The sequence below is a fragment of the Leptodactylus fuscus genome, chromosome 8, assembly GCF_031893055.1.
Source record: "Leptodactylus fuscus isolate aLepFus1 chromosome 8, aLepFus1.hap2, whole genome shotgun sequence".
Taxonomy (NCBI): domain Eukaryota; kingdom Metazoa; phylum Chordata; class Amphibia; order Anura; family Leptodactylidae; genus Leptodactylus; species Leptodactylus fuscus.
Window position 1 is genome coordinate 6577404 of NC_134272.1, and position 7060 is coordinate 6584463.

Below are 7060 nucleotides of genomic sequence, written 5' to 3' on the forward strand. Positions count from 1 at the left end.
CGTTGAGGATTCCAATGGCGGCCAATCTAGGGCGATGGAGACCCGATGGTTTAGGTTGTCGTCATCGCATTCTTGTGCGTTGCGAGCGGAGGTAAGGGTTATCCATGAAGGTTCGTAGACAATAGATTTGTATAGGAGGTGACTGGCGGACACGTAAGTCCTGCAGGTGTCTAGTGGTTTCTTATGGAGTGTCGGTGCGTCTTATAGATGTCTTATTTATTTCTTGCTGTATTACAATCCACATCTTATAACCCGCCCTCAGATCTGGCACCTGCTGCACGTTCCTGTTCACTTTGCTGCTCACTAGCGACCGTTCACGTGGACTCTCTCCTGTGAAGGGGTTGTGTAGTACTTTGCAGGTGCGTACCTAGAACTTGATGTTCGGGCTCTTTATTATGTTTTTACCTTCCGTTGTCATTTCTGAAGTTATCGCTGCTATTTCTTAGGATTTCCTTGGCGTGACCTAAGCTTGGTTCACACCAGCGTTGCGTTTCCGTTGTTTGGGTTCGTTGGAAGACTCGAACAACGGAGAGGCGGACTGCTAAAACAGCAGTGATGCACGGACCCCTTAGTCTATAACGGGGCTCCGGCGGGTGTCCGGAGTCTTTAAACGGTCACCGAGGGAGGAATAAGTCCTTTGCGCGCCTGCACGAAGGACTTTTTCCTCCCCCCGGTGACCGTTTAGAGACACCGGACACCCGGTGCTGACTTTTGGCAGAATCTGCAACAGATTTCGGCGCAGATGTGAACATAGCCTGACTGGAAAACTGCAGTCAAGATGGGAAATGTGAAGCGGTTGTCATATAATGCGGGCCATACACATTGCATAGCTTGTTCCTTCTCACATCCCCATGCACATGCATGCTCGGCCAACTGAGCCTGCATGTATTCTCAAGGAGCGAGACACGGCTGGACACGTCTGAGGCAGTATATAACTTTTTGCGTGAAAGTCATGTGAACAGTCAAGACACCCCCCCTCCCCATACACTTCGTTGTCCAGTCCTACCAAAAATTAAGTTGGGTCAATGTTCATACAGTGTGTATGGCCTGCATTTACTCTGAAGCTCCAGTATGGTTTCTACATCGTACCATCCGGTGGCTTTCATCTCATTGACTCGTATTTTCCAACACGTTCCCTTTCACGTCGTGTCACTTTAAGAGTCATGTGATGACTAGACCCCGCCCATGGTGGGTGGATCTCTATGATGTCACTGGCAAATGATGACCTACTGTGTGCACGATACTCCATATAGGTAATAGTATGTGACGGCTTCACATTTCCCTATATACATAATATATATATAATTTATTTTTTTACCGGACCCTTTTTTTTTTTTTTTTCTTTCAGATTTTTTTTTTTTTTTTTTTTTAAACCGGACTCATTAAATATATTTTTTAAAATTTTTATATTTTATTTTTTTTCTTGTAACGCTGCGAGAACACTGTCGACTTACGAAGGATTTCCGAGTTGTATCCACGACACATTCAGGCAGATTCCCTGGATACTACGACAAGGCTTGTGGTTCCCGAATCGGACAATGGGGTTTCAAAGACAGCTAACTTATTTTTATTTTATTTTTTTTCTGATTGCTTTCGACCTTCATCTGTCCGATCAGTCCTGTCCATTCAGGAACGTGCGTTTCTGTCACCGAGCCTAGCGGGTAGGGTATATGACCAAACTCGGTCCTCGTGGGTTCATCGTAATCCGCACACAGGAGCTGTCTATTATTATCTATTTATTTGACGTGTGCCAAATCCGGTTTTGGCTACAAAGTTGCTAGCCCGAAAAAAAATTAATAATAATAATAATTAATTAATAATAAAAAAAAAAATGACACCTCTCCTCTTGCCCTATAGGGGGCGCATAAGCTAAGTGAGAAAAGGGAGAACAGGGACCTGGGCGTCATTATGCTGTTGATACCATTGACATGGTAGGTAATCCATATTGGATATCCATAAGGAACATATGGAAATATTTAAAGAGATTTAACAAAAAAAAAAATAAAAAAAAAAAATTTATCATAAAGATTTTTTTTTTTTTCTCAATGGAAAAAAAAAAATCTAATTTTTTTTCGTTCACGTTTTAGTAATGCCGTTCTTTATTGGAAGACGATGCAAACGTTATATATGGGTTACTGTGAAAAAAATATAGGGGGGAGAGGAATAAGAGAGAATCCTCCCTCCCCCGATCTCTATCAGCCAGACAGAATTGACGTCAAGATCACAAAAAAACACACACAAAAAAAATAAAAAAAATCTATATATAATAACCTTTGCTTCCTGCAATTGCTGACACTTGCAGTGCACAAGGGGTTAATGTTCCTCTAAATTTTCTTTCTTCTTTCTGCACCTCTATGGGTTAATATTTTATATGTGATTTTACGTGACGCATTTTTATTTTGTGTGTTTTTTTAAATTTTTGTCCCCCCCCCCAGTTTTTAGGTTTTGGCCCGAACCCCTCCAGTCTGTATTTTGTCGTATGATTGTACGTGTCGCTCTGACATTGGGCCGCTGGTTCAGATTTAGTGGGGGGTGATGGATTGGAAAAACATGGCTGCTTTGTTGCCATAAACGGCGCCATATTTGACCACAGGTTGTGCGTGGTACTGCAGCTCGGAAACAAGCAGCCATGTTTGTTTTTTTCCAGTCCCTACATCTCCTTTAAATCGTTGCGAGAGGTCGATGGCCATGGTTAGATGAGGAGATGTGAACGTCTGGGAAGTCACAAGGAATTCAAAGATTGATCCCTTTTCTGTTCTGAATACCAGCTACACAAAAAATATTGGTTGACTGCAAAACCTTTATACCCGCACTTGTGTCTGCAAAATGACCCAAAACGTGCTCGCTGGGAGAAGAGAGTCGGGGGTTGTGTCATCAGACCCCAACATATCAACCCAACCTGAATCACACAGTATCATCCCCTTGTGAATTGGGGGGACCTCATTTGCATAGAGTGCTATGCAAATGAGCTCCTTGGAGCAACGAGGGTGTTGCCTCTTTTCTCTTCGGAGCAATAGCCAAACCCTTGTTGCTCCAAAGATGTAATTTGCATATTGACAAGCGCGGTGATATCTCTGCAACAGAGGCCGCCATTCACAAGGAGCAAACAGTCATCGATGTGCGGAGATGGGTTTTGGTGACAGGCTCCCTTAAAAAATGGGGTTCTTAGGACCCAGTGGCTGCTGTGAACCATCATGTGATCACGGCCACACCCTCCGAATGGATACAATTGCTAACAGAGGGGAGGTGTCCGTGTCACATGACCACTACCATCTCCTCTGATTGGCTGGAAGTGCACACAGAGGGGAGGTGCCCGTGTCACATGACCACTACCATCTCCTCTGATTGGCTGGAAGTGCACACAGAGGGGAGGGGTCTACGTAACAAGTCCTTTTTAACCCCCAGTTTGCACATCAGGGTCCATTTTGTCAGCACAATTGTGTGTCCTAGTTCAGCAAAGACCATTTCCTCCAAAAACAAATTGCACTTGCAGTATTAACCTGTGTCCGAGGTTGCCTTAATATATACCATACTTGTATTTCACTCACCTGTTTAATTAAGAGATGCCGATTGTTGGGGATACATTATTTAAAAAAACAGTCTGACGTCCCCCCTTCTAAGATGGTAGACGAGCATATCCATGTCGAACTGACTCCCCCCCTGTATTTGTAGACTCTGTGCTATCACCTGTAGTTAGTAGGTAACGCTGCTGCTGTTGTTGAGCACATTGAAGTCGGTGGCCCACGTGTTTCTTCCTCACCGTTTCGTCACTCTGTAACACTGGTCCGGGGGGGTCACTTTGCTGCATCATCTTCCAGATTTAAGTTATTGACCACGTGTGTATCTTCAGATGTCGTCACGAGATAATGACACGTTCTGTGGTATCATGGCCTCCATCGGCGGTCGCAGTCTATACCTTCCACACGCACTGTGCTCTTACCACTTACATAGCTGTGGTGTTCCGAAATCCGGAAAAAAAAAAAAACGCCACCACTGTGGTACTCCGTATAACGTCATGGACTGATAGACCGCACCCCCGCACACCCCTCCGACTCTTATATGGTGCATTTGCCTTAATCTCCAAGCATCTATCTAACCCGACATCACCCAATCGCTGCCTCGGTGTAGTAACTGTTATCAGTCAAAGCTAAAGATGCCGCTGTGAGTGTTGCGTCAACTGGAGGCGCCGTAAAAAAAAAAATGCCGCCACTCTGTGTAATCGCACCTTGTCTGTGCCGCGTGTCTGTGATTTATTTTATTTTATATAAGTTGCTCACCGAGTCGTGACGTTTTAGAATATCATTTAAAAAAAAAAAAATTCAAAAATTTGTAACAAAATTCCCCGATCCAATGTCTGAAAGTCTGTCCTTTCTTGAAGTGATCAGTGATTGTACGGTGGAAGAGCCTTGACCACGTTCTATTGCACTTGTTTGTCGCTTCCTTCACCAGAAAACAAAAAGTTATCCTCCATTATTTTTTGTTTTTTATCTTCTCTCCGGAGCGGTAACGTTCCGGATCCTCAGCTTGGGTGTAAGCGTAATCTCACAGTCCGTTCTTCTACCCGAACCTCCGATTATTGTTCTCTTTTTTTTTTTAAGCTGTTTTTACAATGTGATTTTTTTTTTTATTTCCTCCTTTTTATCTTCAGATCGTCTTTGTTTTTGGGTTTTTTTCTTGCGTCTTTAGGTTAAAGGGATTCTACCATTAAAACGTGTTTTTTTGGGGGGGATAAGACGTGGGAATAGCCTTTAGATAGGCTATTCGTCTCTTACCTTTAGACGTGGTCTCCGCTGCGCCGTTCCTTAGAAATAAAGTTTTTTACCGGTATGCAAATGAGTTCTCTCACAGCGATGGGGGCGGGCCTCAGCACTCAAACAGCAATGAGGGCGTCCCCACCACTGCCAGAGAATTGTCTCCAGCGCCACCTCCTTCTTCAATGTCGTCTTCCGGCGCAGGCTCGTAACTTATAGCATAGCAGAGCAGGCGCACAGGCCACGGGAAAATGGCCACTTGCACAGTATTGTTAGCGACCATTTTTCCGTGGCCTATGCGCCTGCGCAGTCTGCTCTGCTCAAGGTCCGAACGCCTAGAAGTTACGAGCCTGCGTCGGAAGAAGACTTTGAAGATGACGCTGCGGACGAAGAAGGAGGCGGCGTTGGAGACACTTCTCTGGCAGCGGTGGGGACGCCCCCATTGCTGTTTGAGCGCTGGGCCCGCCCCCATTGCTGTGAGAGAACTCATTTGCATAACCGGTATTTCTAAGGAACGGCACAGCGGAGACCACGTCTAAAGAGACAAATAGCCTTTCTAAAGACTACTCCGACGTCTTATCCGCAACAAAAAAGGTTGTAATGGTAGAATCCCTTTAAAGACACAACCACAAGGGCGGTCACTAAGAATAGAGATCATTGTAGAGTTCATCGCCTCCTGATTCGTCTCTCTGTGGTTTTATTCAGTAGGCTTAATTTCAATATTTATTTTTATTTTAGTTTTTTTCCTGTGCTGCTTTTTTATACATATAAATATAAAAAAAAAAAAGAAAAAATTAAAATAAAAAAATAAATTATTGGGATATATCCAAGTCATTGTGGATTTATGTTTGTATGTCCAGACCGTAATCCTGTGTACTGTACGTGTGCACCAATTTCTCCTTATCTGACAGCCACAAAGTAATTTATTGCTGTATATAATACTGCTGTGACTGGTTTTGTACCTTTCCAATAAAGAGTTCTCATTGAAAGATCGGAGAATCTGTGTGGGTCGTGTTCCGAAAAAAATTTAAAGGGATGTCACGAACTAAAACAAACAAGTCATCGCTGCGTTTCCTAGAATATAATCGTTCTGGGACATCTTTTCTTACCGCTGTGATGTACCGTTCCTCTGTTATTCCTCCTAGAAATTTGTGTTACCAGTTGGGGGGCGTGTCCTTGCACACTCTGACATCGTCCAATCAGTGCTGAGACAGTGTCAGATTGTAGCAACGCTCCCATTTCATCAGAGGAATTGTAACGTGCGGAGTGACTGCTATTTTGTTGCAATTTTTTCAAATTTATTAAATCATGTTTTTATTTTCCAATTAATATATTTTTCTATACAGGATTATAGGGAGGGTCATCTGGCTTGTGCTCTCTTAACAGCGTTTAGTGATCTGCTTTACAGCAGTAGTATGGAGCCAACTCCTTGAGGTCATGGGGTCAGTTTCCTAAGTTTTTCAGGCTCTGTGCAGGGAGAGGAAGGAGATAAGCGGTGACATCATCTATTAGTTGTAGAGGTGTTAACTTCTATAGTAATCCGGCCTGTGGCAGAGAAAACCTCTACAGAATTGGCAAGTATCAGTCTATTATTTAGTTTAGTGGCTAGAATGAAAATTGGAGGATACAGTATTTGTTTTATATGAAAAATGTAAAAAAACAAAAAAATTCTTAAATTTTGGTGTAGAAAAAGTAGGCTTTTATTCTGACACACCAACCATAGACTATGAATGGAATAATGTCACAATATTACTGGTGTGTCTGACTCCAGGACCCCTCACGGTGATGTTCCCGACCACTAGTTTGCGCCCTGTTCTAGTGACTAGGATTGTATTAGTGTTCCCTGCACGGCTCCTGCTCAGTACAGTCTGCTGCAGAGATCTCAGAGTTAGACCTGGTTCACATCTACGTTCGGGCCGTTCCGTTCACCTATCTGCATGAAGCACTTCTCTCCCTGCATTTTTCATGCAGAAACCCCATGGACCCCATTATACTCTCTGGGGACTGGGGGTTTCCTTAGGTAACCACTTTTTTATGCAGGTAGGTCTCTGTTCAGGGGTCCTCAAGCAGACTCCCTGAATGCAGATGTGAATAGGGCCTTACTGGTATTCTCAGGGTCAGTGTGTGTCATGACGACATCCTCCCAAAAGTTCATTTGCATATTGACAAAAACAGCGATATCCCTGCAGTGCACAAGGGGTAGTAGTTAAATTCAGGTGACCCCTATCTGTCTGCAGGGCTGGGGTGAGATTGGTGTGTGACTGCTTAGACTCCCATTTCTTCATCCCTCCCCACCATCGGGCCCAGCA

General features: G+C 43.8%; 1 protein-coding gene across 1 annotated transcript in view; it reads left to right on the forward strand.

The window, feature by feature from the left end:
• ELFN1 (extracellular leucine rich repeat and fibronectin type III domain containing 1) overlaps positions 1-7060 on the forward strand; it is a 694846-nt gene that overhangs the window by 165313 nt on the left and 522473 nt on the right. The window lies entirely within an intron of this gene.